Source organism: Eleutherodactylus coqui, chromosome 8 (assembly GCF_035609145.1).
Source record: "Eleutherodactylus coqui strain aEleCoq1 chromosome 8, aEleCoq1.hap1, whole genome shotgun sequence".
Classification (NCBI taxonomy): Eukaryota; Metazoa; Chordata; class Amphibia; order Anura; family Eleutherodactylidae; genus Eleutherodactylus; species Eleutherodactylus coqui.
Window position 1 is genome coordinate 60,037,083 of NC_089844.1, and position 16,231 is coordinate 60,053,313.

The window sequence follows — 16,231 nt, forward strand, 5'->3', positions numbered from 1 at the left end:
GCGACTAAGAAACAAAAATGTCAATGAACCCATTGCTATCAGTGTGTTCTATTCCGTGTATTGAGTGTGCAAAAACTCCCATATGAAGAAGCCCTCAGGGTGCATTCAGACGACCGTATATCGGCCAGGTATTCACGCCGGCCGATATACGGCGTCCCTCTCTGCAGGGGGAGGAGGTTGGAAGAGCCGGGAGCAGTGCACTGAGTTACCGTCCCCTCTCTACCTCCTCTCCGCCCCCTCTGCACTATTTGTAATTAGAGGAGGCCAAACGGGGGTGAGGCTAAGTTACAGGAATTAGTTCCGCCCCCATCCTGCCTCCCCTCATTGCAAATAGTGCAGAGGGGCAGAGAGGGGGTGGATAGTTGGCAGAGAGGGGGCGGGAGCTCAGTGCACTGCTCCCGGCTCTTCCAGCCTCCTCCCCCTGCAGAGAGAGACGCTGTATATCGGCCGGCGTGAATACCCGGCTGATATACGGTCGTCTGAATGCACCCTTAAGGTATATTTACATGTAATAGATTTGTGTAGGAATCTTTGCAACTGGAAATCATTTCCATTCTTCTTCAAAGGGATTGTTTTGGCGGTTTCTGCAAACACCATTACGCCATTCTGATAAATATGACAAATATGAAATTTCCTGCAACAAATCTGCTGCGTGTGAACGTGCCCCGTCAGACCCATTGTTCAGCGATTTCCCAGCAGCTGATTTTTTCATAACTGGTTATTTCCTTTTCCATGATAGTCCCCTCCTCTGATAATACTTGTATACAGTACCTTCCATATGCCAGCCCACTCCTACCCGTGGCAACGTTCTGTCTGTCCATTTACTTTACTAATGTTTGCATTCATGTCTTTTGACAGCACACCTGCAGTGGAATCACCTGTAGAGCAGTGCACACAACTTCTGCCCTAGTTATTAACCCTCCCCCCTCCTCATGTCCCCGTGTCACTGGATACGCACAGGCGCAGGTGAACGTCCTGTCGCCTCCCACATTCCTCCGTACTCTGACCACACAATGGTGAAGTGCCGGATCATAGGTGTCTGGAAAAGCTGAAGCAATGACAGCACCTGCCAATGTCAGGTATGGGTGTCTCACAATGATCGGGTTGTCTGCCTTCTCCCCTAACACTTCCTCTGCTTATTACCTTGAAGTCATGTCCCTGGAGACTCGGGGTTGTGGCTGATCTACACTGTAGACTACCATGTACCTGGGGACAGACATACGGCTGCTCTCTATACAAGGCAAGGCCAGGTTATACATTACACCTGGGAGGCCCAAGCGGGTTTGATTGGGAAAAAAAGTGCCTAAAATGTTGTTTACTTTTTTGTATCCATTTGTTTCCACCGTAACAAGCAAGAATGTTTCAACTTGCTAGCAACAATATTGCTATTAGTTGGCACTGAATATATAAAGAGGTGTAAGAGGAGAATCAATGTTATGTATTGTGATGACTTTCTGAGCTAGGTTAGTAAGTTAGCCTGCAGTCCCATGTAAAGCCAGAAATGACACATCCTGATGACCTGTGACAGTACGCTGCTCCTCTGCTATATACGTGGCTGATGATATGTGTCTTATAATTGTCATAATCCATTATACGGTATATTTTCCTATCCTTCAGGCGGCTGATTCCTAATTTTGTCATGACAGCATATTGGATAAATGGTCATAAATCTAGTTGGCATCTTTGTAGGCTGCATAAACCAAGCTGGCTCAGACATGTTGGATGAATAATATATGAGGTGTGTCTTTCTGCATTCGAGGTTTACCATTACCTAGAGAATACCAGCAGCTAATGAACTGTCTGTCTGTCGCAGACTCGGGATCGCCCTATAATGTTCCTTGTGCAATTAGAGCTTTTCATTACTACATTACTTTCATGCATTTCTATCTCATTGTATCTCAAATCGTAAGCGCATATTTTCGCTTGGGGCCTATCCTGTCTGTATTCGGTCCGTAATTTTTACGGACTGAATATGGAAAGCACACGGAATTGAAATGAATTAAATTGGTGTATTTAGGCGTGTTTTTTACGCGGAATGATGTTGTGCGTAATAAAAATGGCAGCATATCCTATTTTGCTCCATATTTACAGACCAAAAGCACCCATTTAGCGCTCATTCACAAGGGCATATTCCATTTTGGTCAGTGAAAACCACTCCATTTTCACGTATTTTGTGTGTAGGTGTGTTACGCCGATCTCGCATTAGCGTGTTATCTATTTTTTACATGTGCAAAAAAATGTAAGTTCTGTCAGTTTTATCACAACTCACAGAAAAGAGGTTTTGCAAAAAAAAAATGCAGGATGTTAGGCTGCTTTCACACGGCCATGAGAATTGTGCGATGCGAAACACGCGAATCTTGCACAAATAAGATAAACATGACCAACATCGCGCTGCAGGAAAAAAATTGCGGCGTGTCCTATCTTTGGGTGTCCCCTCGGAGCCCCTCGCCCATTATTTTAAATAGGGCTGGAAAGAACATTGCATGGCGTGCAAGTTTTTTTTGTTTCTTTTTTAACACACCCATAGACATTATCAATCCTTAAGGGCTTGTTTTCACGGCTGGCCGATATACGCTTCCCCCCCCCTTCTCTCCTCCACTCCGGCGTTTCCAATAGTATGGGGCGGAGCTAAGCTCTGCTCTGTCCCACTCACTCCCATTGCTGGCTATGGACAAGTTGCGAGGAGGGAGTGGGAGCTTAGCTCCGCCCCACCCACTCCCATTGCACACCGCTCGGAAGGGAGGAGAGGTGCAGTGAGGCGGTGAAGGGGGGGACTGCTCAGATGGAAGTGTATATGAGCCGGCCATGAAAACGCCGGCAGATATACGCTCGTGTAAATAAGCCCTTACACAGGCGTATTTGCGCATGCAAAATTTGCGTGCGCAATGTGCAGAGAACTGGCTGGAAGAGCCGGGAGCAGTGCACTGAGCTCCCGCCCCCTCTCCGCGCCTTGTCACAATTTGCAATGGTAGGGGGCGGCACAGGGGCTGGGCTAAGTTCCAAAACTTAGCTTCGCCCTTGTCCCGCCCCTTCCCATTGCACATAGTGGCGAGGGGCAGGAGCTCAGTGCACTGCTCCTGGCTCTTCCAGCCTCCTCCCCCTGCAGAGAGGGACACCGTATATCGGCCGTGCATGAAAAAACGGCTGATATAAGGTTGTCTGAAGCCGCCCTTAGGCTGATTTTGGTGAATACGGACCAAAATTGGATATACTACAATTTTTTTATATTTTACACGCAGCATTGGTCTGCATAAAAAAAAAACACGTCTCAATACACCAATTTAATTCAGTATGTCTGTGTGCTGTTCGTATTCAGTCCGTAAAAAATACTGAACATATTGTGTGAATTGCCCTAAAATCTATAAATGCATTAAAAAAACGCAGCCAACATTTATTAGTGTCCGTCTGCACCGTGGTTTTTTTTGCGTATCCTGTTTTCTGTGGGTTGTGACAGATATGAGCCCTTAGTAAGGGTTGTAGACTTTTGGCCACTATAGCCATTGCGGCAGGAGTAGTCGACTGCACAAATACTGTATGCCTGCAGCTTCGTAATTACATTGTGATACCCAGATGTGTTCTACGGCATATTGCAGAATGTATGAAGGTTGCTTACGATGACCACCACAACTGGCCAATTCTTTTACTTAGCGCTTCCCTAATCCAAAACTGGACATTTTAATTAGAGATGGTGCTCCTATGTTACAGTCACAATCCGTTTAGCTATATTGGTCATAGGAACATCCCTCTATTACCTTGGAGTGAATCTAGACTTACTATGTGGTTTACAGATAACTAATCTAAGCACATTTGAATGGTTTGCGGATAACAATAAGCACATTTGAAAACTGGGGCATATTTATTTAGACTTGTGTTTCATACGCCGGTCTAAGTAAACCTTGCTCCAGTGTAAGTCTGACAAATATATTAAAAGATGTAATGCTCTTAAAGTGCCGGTCTTGTTTCAAGACAAAATGTTGTCCTAGGACTGGACGGGGCTGCTATATTGCCTACTGTTGGTCTTCTGTGCTAACACCCCTCTGATCTGCTCGTTCCAGGTACCGTTTTCAGCTGTCCAAGATGGCTGATGCAATCAGACTACCTAATCCCTACAGTGCATTGGTAGTAATAGACTACCAATGCACTATACCTGCTCTTTGATTGGCGACCATTGTTCACATGATCAGCACTGGCCAATCACAGCAGTGCACAGTGTGCATTAGAAAATTGCAGTGGCTATCTCGGACAGCTTAAAAGAAGATCCTGAGGGTTCTTTCACACAAGGGACCTACGCACGCCCAAATTCAGCGCCTAAAAAACATGGCTGACTGCCCACAAAAGTGCGTGAGTGGATGATTTTTCTGTGTACAAGTCCTGAGCTTAATTAGCACTAAAATCACCCATTCAGGGAGTTCAGGTATGAGAGAGAGAGTGAGATTGCAACAGCAGTCCTGAAGTCCCTAACAGCAGTTAGTACCTGCGGGGCTAGAGGGGATTCCCCGAGGGAATCACCCATAGCAGGGAGAGAGAGGGTAGGGCTAGAGGGGTCTCCCCGAGGGAATCCCCCATAGCGGGAATAGAGAGGGTGGGGCTATGGGGCTGATTCCCTCAGGAGTCCCCTCCAGCCATGCCTCCTCTCTCCCTGCTATGGGGAATTTCCTTGGAGAGTCCCTTCCAGTCCAGCTCTCCCCCCTCCCCCCCACTAGCCCCACCCCCTCTCTGCCTGCTATGGGGGATTCCTTCCAGCCACGTTCTCTCTCTCTGCTAGCCTCACCCCTCTCTCCATGCTATGGGGGATTCTCTCTCTCCCTCTCTATCCCCCTCTCCCCCTCTCTTCCTCTCCTGTAGTGGGGAGAGAATGGTTTCTCAGCAGGAGGTAATAATGCTGATTGTCATTATGCCTTTTATCTCTTAAACTACCCAATAACGTATATGCCACTACTGGGTAGTTTAAGGGCATAATGACAGTCAGCGAGCGTAATTACCTCCTGCAAAGTCACCCTTCTCTCCCCGCTACAGGGAATTCCTCATTCTCCATTTGCCATCCGGCTTGCATAGTCTCCCATAGGAGACTATGAACACTACTGTGCAGGGCATACCAAGGATAGGTCATGTTCTTTCTTTTCATGCAGCAGGGATTTGGAGCTGTTGAATTTCAGTCGCTGAGGTCCTTTTTTTTTTGGCGGAGCGCTTTTTGGACGAAGCTAAAATTTCTCAGTCTGCATGTTTCCATAGGAAACCATTGGTTCTAATAAGCGCAATTTTTTTGGCGTGCCTACATTGCATCAAAAGGACGCTCGTATGAAAGAGCCCTGAATGAGTAGATCAGAGGGACTTCAGCATAAAAGAAATATACCCTCTCTATTTCAGTCCAGAATTGTGGCTTTTTTGAGAAGTATTAAAATCCTAACAAGGACATACAATGGTGCAACACTGACACGTTTCGAGCTATCACAGCAGCTCTTAGTCATTGCATAAAAACATGGTGCACCTGCTCAGATTAATATGAAACATAACCAATAAACAAGAAAGTAATCAATTGACTAAACAGAGAAGGGAGACAGAACACCTGATAATTAAAGGGGTTGTCCCGCGCCGAAACGGGTTTTTTTTTTTTTTAAACCCCCCCCCCCCCCCCCGTTCGGCGCGAGACAACCCCGATGCAGGGGTTAAAAAAACCACCCGCACAGCGCTTACCTGAATCCCGGCGGTCCGGCGTCTTCATACTCACCTGCTGAAGATGGCCGCCGGGATCCTCTGTCTTCATGGACCGCAGGGCTTCTGTGCGGTCCATTGCCGATTCCAGCCTCCTGATTGGCTGGAATCGGCACGTGACGGGGCGGAGCTACACGGAGCTACACGGAGCCCCATTCAGAAAAGAAGAAGACCCGGACTGCGCAAGCGCGGCTAATTTGGCCATCGGAGGGCGAAAATTAGTCGGCACCATGGAGACGAGGATGCCAGCAACGGAGCAGGTAAGTATAAAACTTTTTATAACTTCTGTATGGCTCATAATTAATGCACAATGTACATTACAAAGTGCATTATTATGGCCATGCAGAAGTGTATAGACCCACTTGCTGCCTCGGGACAACCCCTTTAACCTTTAGCAGTGCAAATTCAGGTCACATCCAACAGGTTTCTCTAGTAAGTAATATTTGATCAAAAAGTTGCAATTTTGATATTTGTGCCAAAAATGTGACACTTTTTTGAATGGTTGAAGTCAAATTGCTCTGCTCTGTGCGATTATTAGAGAGGATTCTTTGTAGTGTAGTACTGCCTAGGCTGTCTTTCATACAATTTACTCTGGGGGGAATATTTAAGAGGTTGCGGGTGGAAGAGGGCATGGTATATAAAGTTAAAGCAACCCTCTGGGCCTGGAGAAGCAGAGATGGCCAGACCAGCTACTCTGACTACCTTATGCACACTATGCATCATTAGCTTAAGGGCTCATTCCGACGAGCATGATTTCCCTGCATATTACACGCATGATGTATGCATGTGTAATATGCAGTGAATGCAGTTTATGAAAGTACCTTGATTTTCATTGATCCATTCACATTAGCTTATATACATTGCATAAAAAGCAAAAAAGTTTTAGCCAGTAGAGCAAAATGTGAGTGTTCTCTGCAAGAAAAAACAAGTAATCTTAAAAAATATGTTACCTTTTAATGGCTAACAAAAAGACATGTTATTATAGTGATCCGAAGAGAGAATATACACACCCACATACACGAAAAGGTATGGACATGGTCTAATTAAGTTGCACTTAAAACAATACCAAAACAGGATGAGTAGAGAAGTAGTAATTAGTCCACAGATAAGGGATGTGAAAATTTTATGATCTCTATATTGGTGTTAGGGGGTCACCAGGCCAAACTGGAGAGTGGCTGACTGCCCAGCAAACCATCGGCCTACTTCCGCTACATTGATGACATTATAATCATCTGTTACGTTAGTCCTGGACTGCCAACAAAACCCCTAGGGATTTGGTATCTGAGCAGTCAGGACAGGTGTGTAGGCTTGGTATACAGGTGACTAGACACAGGAACAGACAGACATGAAAGGTAGCATTGAGAGCAGGGTACTCTGAACTCCTCAGACAGACCCAGTAGGGCACCCGTCCCGAAAGGGTTTACCCCACTTCTTTCACAAGAAGAAACCAATATTAGAGAGGAAACGAAGTACAGAAAACCATGGACAAACAGAAACTGACAGTAAATAAAACACAAGGACACAGAAATGCAAGACAAACAGAAACACAGAGGGCAAACCAGGACACCGGAGCCAGCTCTCAGACAGTAACATTAAGCAGGCTAACTACCTCAGCTACTAGCTGCAGGGCTAATTAACCTGAACTAGCCAGGAGAGAAGATCTTAACCCTAGCTATCCAGGATAGAATCCACAGTAGTGAAGGTGTGCTGGCAGTGATGTGACTCGAACAAGAACCAATACAATTCGATGAGAGATGTATTTCATTTCAGCCCACCATTAACCTGACATTAAGCTACTCGTATACAGAGATTAACTTTTTGGACACCACCATAAAAATTAGAAAAAAACTCAATACAGACATCCCTATACCAAAAACCCATTGATCAGCCCACATACCACCCATGGGACAGTTTCCACCCCAAACACATCAAAGTCCGTCGTCTACAGCCAGGCCATCACATACAACCGGATCTGCTTTAACCCAACAGACTGAGAATAACATTTACAGCATCTGAAAAGAACACTTTTGAATCGGGGTTACCATCCCACCTCAATTGATGACCAAATCACTAGAGCCAGCAGGATACCTATAAATCAACTACTCCAATACACAGAGAAGAGAGAAAACGGTCATGTGCCTCTAGTAGTGACCTACAATTCACAGCTAGAGGTACCCTACACAGGGCTGACTGTCTGAAAACCATATTCCCGGACCCTCTGCTTCTATGTTACAGGCAACCTCCAAATTTGAAGAACTTTATAATCAGGAGTGCATTGCCCTCCGACACACAAAAAGGAACTTATCCCTGTAAGGTAAGGAGCTGTAAGACCTGCTCACATGTACGGACCACAAACAGGATACAAATCCCCAACACACAGCAGGACTATAAGATCCCTGGAACATTCACATGTTCCTTGCCAATGTTGTATACCTGATCTGGTGCAGTGAATATCCTGTTGGGGAATCGGGACAAAAACTGAGAGCTAGGATGAGGTCTTATCACTACACAATTAAAGAAAGACAGAATTATCTGTAGCTGATCATTTTTCTTGTCACGGACATAACGTGGAACACATGAAAGTTACTATAATAAAAGGCAACTTCAAATCTCAATGTCATAGAAGAATTTGGGAGAACAGGTTTATTACCATCTTTGACACTCTCAAGACAGGAATAAACATCTCAAGTGGCTTCATGCATCAGTGGAGAATATGAGAAATCTAAAGCAGAGATAACACACAAGTCTGGTGACCCCCCCCCCCCAACACCAATATAGAGACCATAAAACTTTCACATCCCTTATTAATGAACTAATTAAGAATTTAATCCTCTACTCATACTGGTTGCTATCGTTAAGTGCAAATTAATCACATCATGTCTGTGCCTTTGCATATATCTTCAGATCTATTCCATTAAGCCTGAAGAAGAAACCTAAGTGGGTTCGAAAGCTCATCTCACATCATGTCTTTTTGTTAGCCACTAAAAGGTATCATATCTACAAGATGACTTGGTTTCACTTGCGGAGAACAATCACATTACACATTGCGTGTAATGCGTGCATGAAAAAACGCAATTTGTTCTATTTCACCATGTATCACACGCATACAGCGCTATTGTCTTCTATGGGTTGTGTATTCAGCAAATTACATACGCAATACATTGTGTATGTGCAGCTTGCATATGCAACACTGCTGTGAGACAGAGCGGGGAATTAAAAAAATAAACAAGTCACACTGCGCATGACAGCGTGCATGAGATACTCTGCCTTATAGGGTGATAATATGCAAAAGGCCGTGGGAATGAGACCACAACACTACACCTGCTTTGATTAACCAGCGTTGCTTGCATGAGCAGTATTGACCAGTCAGAACAGCATGTAGTGTCTTATTGTGCATCAGATAGTTAGACGCCGTTCGGCCATCTTTGCTTCTTCAGGTCCAGAAGGTCACTTTTTAAAGGAAGATTTAAAAAAAAAAAAAAACTATGTACAACAGACAGAAGAAGAGTCTTCAGTTTTATTCTTTTGTATGCTGTATTCTCTAATATTGAAGAGATCACAAGGCACAGCACACAGGAGAAGATGATTGCAGAGATCACCAAGCAGAGCAGACAGGAGAACATGATTGAAGATAATCACACAGCCTTGCTGCTGCAGGGAGGGATCTGATTGGTTGAAATTATTTTTAATTTTGCTTAAATGTTGCTCCAGTTTTTCTGGGGAGGGAGGGATGAGGAGGGCATTGAGAAGCTGTGGATTTTCTCCAAGGGTGTGGTGCCTGAAAGAATGCCTGGTACTGCCTATACTCATTTGCTGCCTATATTCTTTATATATTCACAATTTTTTTATGAATTTATATAGCTGTGCTAAACTACGGTATTTAAATAGTTCTTTTACTTATTGCAAACATCTGAAAGTTTGTAAATTTGCCAAATAAACCAAACTTGCAATGGAAGTTGAATTATTTTGACTGGACTGTAGTTCAAGCACTTAGTTATCTCCAGCAGTCCCATTGAATTGAAGGGAGCAGCTGCAAGTATGATTGACTGCCGGTTCATTCATTCAGGGGCCCCTTTTTTTTTCATGATCGGTTGGACCTCTGTACGTATGAGACTGAAGGCAGCAGCCGCTAGGGGCCCATATCTCGCTGGTCTGGCAGTCTAAGAATAGGGTTACTAAGTAGAGGAAGGCTATTAAAAAAATGATGATGATGATGATAAACCGTTCAGTTGCATTTGACCTTTGGTCACTTTATGGATCAATGTTCTCCCCACATTCCTGTCTTTCACCGCTTCTTTCAGTTTGACGATTGATATGTTGGTCGTGGCCTTGATTGTATCTAGCCATCTTGTTCTTTGCCATCCTGATGTTCTCTTTCCACTGACCTTGCCAAGCATCAGTACTGTTTCCAGTGAGTTAGCATGCATCACATGGCCAGAAAAAGAAAGCCGCTGTTTGATGATTTTGCCCTCTAGTGATACCTTGTTTGTTATCATGGCTGTCTAAGGTATCAGTAGCATTCTCCTCCAGGACCATAGCTCAAACGTATCTATTAATATATTCTCATTTGCTGAGAATATGTAAAATGTACTGACCTTCACCTCTTTGCCTCCACCTTCCGCATTGGTCCTTCCACCCTTCCAGTTACCATGATCATGTGGTCCGAAGTCCCTGTGATCTCTGACCAACAATCGTACACTAAACCCTTAACCTGTGGGGAAGTAAGTGTTAAACTTTGCTGGACCCCTTTAAAGCTATACAAGGATAAGTCTTCTGGTGTAAGTATGTAACTAGCACAGTGTGATTTATCCATAGGACTAACCATTGCGTTTTACAGTATTACATGGAAATGCCATCAATATCTTGAGTTTAACTGCAGTGTTTTAATTTATTACCTTAGTATCTAAGGCCTCGTGTCCACGGGCAAATTAACATTTTAAATCCGCAGCGTTTTTCCTGCACGCGGATCCGCGTCCCATAGGGATACTTTAGACACCCGCAGGTAGTTAAATACCTGCGGATGTCCTTTTTCCCGTCAGGCGCGGGTTCTGCGTGCAAGAAAAAATCCAGACATGCTCCATTTAGGTGCGGGTCTCCCGCAGGCTTCTATTGAAGCCTATGGAAGCCGTCCGGATCCGCAGGAGACCCGCGCCTGAATTAAACTCACCTGCTCCGGGCGATGCAGGTCTTCCTTCCTTCGTGGCCGGAAACTTCTTTCTTTGGCCCGGCGCATGCGCGGCACGCAGCCGGCGTGCCGAGCACATCCGCCGGGCCGAAGAAAGAAGATCCGGCTGCGAAGGAAGAAAGACATGCATGGCCCGCAGCAGGTGAGTTTATTCTTATTTTCAGCCCTCATGTCCGTGGGGCAGAAGGGACCTGCTAGGGATTCTCCATGGAGAATCCGTAGCGGGCCTGATTTTCCCCGTGGACATGAGGCCTTAATAGAAGAAAGTTACAAAATTCAAACCGCGACTAGTCTGCGTAGGTCTTTATTTCTTAAAGGAGCTTTGCTTTCACATGTGGGACAGGTGGGAAAGGCAGTTTTTGCACTTCATTGTAATTCTGCTTACTGCATGATCATTGCTTAGTGGGATACGCTCCAACACTTGGAAATGACAAATTGTTTCAAAAGTTCCCATCTACATTATGCCATACATAAAAGATACAGTATATGTGATGTGTTGGAACTAGAAAGAACTTGAACCATCATGATAGTGCCAAGTTAAACAAAGTGTAGTGAGTATAGTGAAACTAGATTTACTAGATGTAATGACAAACATATTAAAATAAAGAGTCAACAGTCAGTCTGTGCTCCAATCACTCATCACAACACTTGTGTGATACAGTCCCGGCATTCGTTATATGCGTGAACTAAAGTACAGGAAATATTGTGAAGGTAGAAATATAGTTGAGCTACTTATGTTTATTCTTATTAATCAGAAGACCTCCCGAGGCTTCACCTATTTCTGGGTCGAGTTCTCTAACCCCCTGCGGTTTGCTGTGACCCTGGAGTAAGTGTGTCTGGCCATATATATCCTTGCATTCAGATGAAGAGCTACGGCTTCACATATGCGATGGGACCTCCAGTCGGAGGTTTCGTCTCAGATTCGGCACATTATACTGGAAGAAATAGCGTATGGGCTATTGCCGGGCAGCTGAGCGGAAACTGAATGGACCCCATTATAGTCAATATGGTCCATTCTGCCCTGTTGGGTTTCTTCATACTACCAACCCGTTTGGCCAGGGAATTCCCTTTTCCTGCTCTCTGAACAGAGTAGGGATACTGAATCCCTGCCGCACATGTGAAGGCAGATAACCATGTAATCAGAGATGCTTTTATGATTGTTTAAATAGTATAGGCAGATTAATGTGTCAAAAAGTGCTGACAGGTTCCCCTTAAATGCATATAGGGGTTCATAGCTTTTATGATGTAAGCACTTTTTTGTAAAGCAGCTTTAGATATTTTATATAAAAAGCATACTTTTTTTTTGCATTGGAGACCTTTCAAGCTGCGCTCACACTTGGCTTTTTGCCGTGTTTTTGAGTAACCGCAAAAAAACTGCATGCGTTTTTCAAAGTCACATGTGTTTATAAAAAAAGAACGAGATTGTTCTCAGTAAGAGAAACCACGTAATCTTGTAGATATGAGACCGTTTAATGACTAACAACAATACATAATGTTATAGCGAGCTTTTGGAAATCTCAGGATCTTTATTTAGGCATGAGAGGTCCGAAATCACATTTTGCTCCATTGGCTAACACTGTGCCACACCTTTTTTTTCGTTTTAAAAAAAAGAACTGCATGCATTTTTTTTATATTTTTTTTTAGAAACCATGTGCTGTTTTTAACAATGCATGCGTTTTTGCTGTGGTTCCAAAATGTAGCAAAAGATGCCATGTGTAAACACATCCAAAGGGCTCGGTTAGACGAGCGAGACTTGCATGCTGCTACAGCAGCTTGTAAACCACGCTGCTATAGGAACCAATAGATTCCTATGAAAGCACTCACATGGACCCTTTTTAGAAGCGCAGAATCTGCACTTCTAAAAAGAGTGGACACTGAGTGCCAACTTGGTTGTTAGCTCTGCGGTGTGCAGGGTGCTTTCCATAGGCTCCTATGGGGGCCGTGGAAGCACACAGACCGCACCCCAGCTGTGTAACCGGACTGCTTCACGGAGCTAGAAGCAGCCCGGTCACGCAATCTTTTTCAGGATGACAGCAGCGTGGTTTACACGTTGCTTAGCAGCGTGTAAACTTCGCTCGTCTGACTGAGACCTCAGTGAGATGTCATTGGTGTATTTAGTATGCAGATAAATTGATTATTCCTATTCCACTGATCTTTAACATAATGTATTCTGCAGTTGGAGAAACACATTTTTATATGTCGTCTGTAGAGCTACAGTTTACTTTTCCCTGTTTTTCTTATCTCTCTTCAAGAAGAAGCCATACCTTTTGATGCTCCCTTTGTTCTGCAAGTTCTATTTAAATACTGTATTTCACAGTAACAAAGAAGCGATTGCAGAAGGGTAGCAGAGGTCCCTCACCAATAAGCAGCTGTTAACATTCTCCCTACCAGCCGCAGAGCTATCATGTGTCCTGTTATATCTTTTAGTCTTGTCGTGGAGGATAATAAGGGCACGCTAATTCCTTTCTATTACTTTGCTGAAGACAACTTATGGGTTGTAAGAGACTTCTAGAAGTAGGCTGCAAATTAACGTTTTAGTAAAGCTACTCGTAATCATGAACACTATTGTTTGTGCTGTTACCCACCACTCCTCTGTATTTTCAGTGGTTGCACTATGTTTCTATACAACCACAATGTGCCAGTGACATCTCTGACTGGACTCTGTTTGATTCTGGTGGCCTATTCAGGTCTGCATTAGTACTTTCATTTACTCCTGTGTTGTTCTATTGCCATTGATCTGCCACACCAAATTGCTGTAGCACAGTAATGGCTATTTGTTCCTGATTCTGAGCTCTGTTGTTATGCAACACAATGGGCTGCACAAACCTGCTGCTGCAGCCAATGACAGGGCTCAGTGATGATCTCTGAGCTGTCATTGGCCGCAGAAGCCTGTTTACGGGACGGACAGGCTGACTCTTGCCTGCAAACATGACGTCAACAGAGAGACCCTGTTGAGGGGAGCGGTATGAGCTCTTTATGTTTGTACACTGGGGGATATGTTTGTAAAAAACTTTATCTGGGACAACCTCTTTAACTTAGGTGTTGTACATTCTTTTTAAATTCACCAGCTTTGTGCGTCCTTGGGATTTTAAATAAAGAGGTAGTAGGTAAAGTCCCCTGGTGCAAGCACCGGGTCATGACTGACTCCTAGGTGACATCAGTCACATTGTGACGTTTTCTTGGCAGACTGTTTTTACGGGGTGGTTTGCCATTGACTTCCCCAGTTATCTTTACCCCCCCCGGCAAGCTAGGTACTCATTTTACCAACCTCGGAAGAATGGAAGGCTGAGTCAACCTTGAGCTGCCTACCTGCACCATGTGGGGATTGAACCCGCAACCTTCAGGTCATGACCAATAGCTTAGGACTGCATTTCTGCTGCCTTGGCACTCTCTGAGCCACACGAGGCCCTAATGAGGTAGTATTGTACAGTAAATATAAATTCTTCTGTTGGTTATAGCAAAATATAGTAATCTGCACATATTACAGCAGACAGACATGGAATCTGTACATATTTGTGTAGTTTTAGAGCATGTTTCACTAACAAAATAGTTTTGGTCATTTCAGACCCCTCCTATTAGCAGTAGCTAAGACCATCTTTGCCAACAGTGGAGCATACGTATGTCGATTGATATCCGTGGATACGTCTGCCCACTACTCTTACCTGTCCGCTTCAGCTTATTGTTAAAGTGATTTTCCCCATGATAGCATTTTGGTAGGATATGCCATCACTTTCCCATCATTGGGGGTCCAACTGCACAGAAGGCCTTTAGTTTTTGGTAACTGTTAAGATTCCAGAAACTGAACCCTCACTAATCAGCATGTCATGGTATATCCCAGTGGAATGTCATGCCATTCCTAGACGGGAATATCCCATTAAGGTTATGTTCACACTAGCTTCATTTCTTCTATTAATAATGGAGCAAAGCTAACTACTGCATGACCGACTTGTTTTCGGATGGATCCTACAGATTCCACTGACTTATAAGGAGGTCTGCCTAAGTATAGCTCTACAGACTGCACTGTTCTTGCATTAAAAATACCACTGGTGTCGACTCTGCATAGGAATCGGCTGCTACAGTTCTCCTCCTCACCTGACCAGCGGTGTGGCGCTCACTAGGGGTTGCCGGCTAACGCGTGACTGGATGCGCTGACGGCACAGAAGATTGCGAAGTGTTTCCTAGTGTGTTCAATGTATTAAGTGTATTCGCAGTTGACTGCATCTCGCACGCCGTGCGATGCTTGGCCAGCCTCATTAAAAACAATAGGCAATTGCATTCTAAGCGAATGCACAAAAATAGGAAATACCGTGAAAAAATTACTCATGTGTAGGACCCCAATCAAAAGAATGCGGCTCATATTTCTCCATATCACAACACACACATTTTGTGCAATTTTTTTTTGACCGTGTTAAAGCCGCCGTAGATAGCTTTCATAAGAATGGGGAGTTGAGCTACTTTTCTGTGACCCACCCTTTAGATGCTATGGTGATGAGAGTGTGAGGCATAGCGTATAGCGGTACATACTGTACATAGTGATAGCAAACCGCACCACATCCGTCTAAGGCCTCCGGCACACTAGCATATTTGGTTCCGTATGCTATCCATGTTAATTTATGAACAGCACATGGACCTATTATGACCTATAGGGCTATGCACACGGCTGATTTTTCATAGGGGCTGATTGTCCATGTGAAAAACACTTGCCGTGTAGCCTTTTCTTGTCTGTATCGCAGATGAGAAATAGGACAATGCATGCCATTGTGCGGGCCATCCATGTATTGGACAGCACACTGACAGCTGTCCATGTGGTGCCCCAAACCTCTTTGGCGCAACATGCGTACACATCAAGTGTGTGCCTGGCCTGTATGCATTTATATTAAATTTACTCTATTTTTTTCTAAGCTGGAATGGGATGGATGGGAGGATGGAAAGGGTGTTGAGGAGCTTTACTCATTTTTTATGTTCTCAATAAAGGATAATAAAACACAAATACCGGAACCCCTGATTAAAGAAACATAATGTGGAGAGTAGATATACATAGAGGCTAAACAATATTAAAATACAGGATACTGATATACGCCGCCTGCAGACGGCCGGGTCGGATCCCGCTGCGAGAATTCTCGCAGCGGGATGCAGTCCAGTGCCCCTGCAGAGGCCTGCGGCTCACCCGCTCCCGGCATCTTCTCTGTGTGCTGGCCGTTTCCCAGCCGGCGCATGCGCAGAGTGGAGCCGGCCTGTCACCACTGACATTTCTGTGCAGGCCTCTGCGAGACCTGCACAGAAATATAACATGCAGCGATTTGTTTTCCGCGTGTGATTTCACGTGACAAATCA

General features: G+C 44.5%; 1 protein-coding gene across 1 annotated transcript in view; it reads left to right on the forward strand.

Moving 5' to 3' along the window:
• The first annotated feature begins 1,011 nt into the window (after window positions 1-1,011).
• The window catches only part of MAP3K13 (mitogen-activated protein kinase kinase kinase 13), a 101,800-nt gene continuing 86,580 nt past the window's right edge, over window positions 1,012-16,231 (forward strand). The window contains exon 1 of the mRNA XM_066575684.1: window positions 1,012-1,079. The gene's annotated coding sequence lies outside the window, so the exon portion shown is untranslated. The remainder of the gene's footprint in view (window positions 1,080-16,231) is intronic.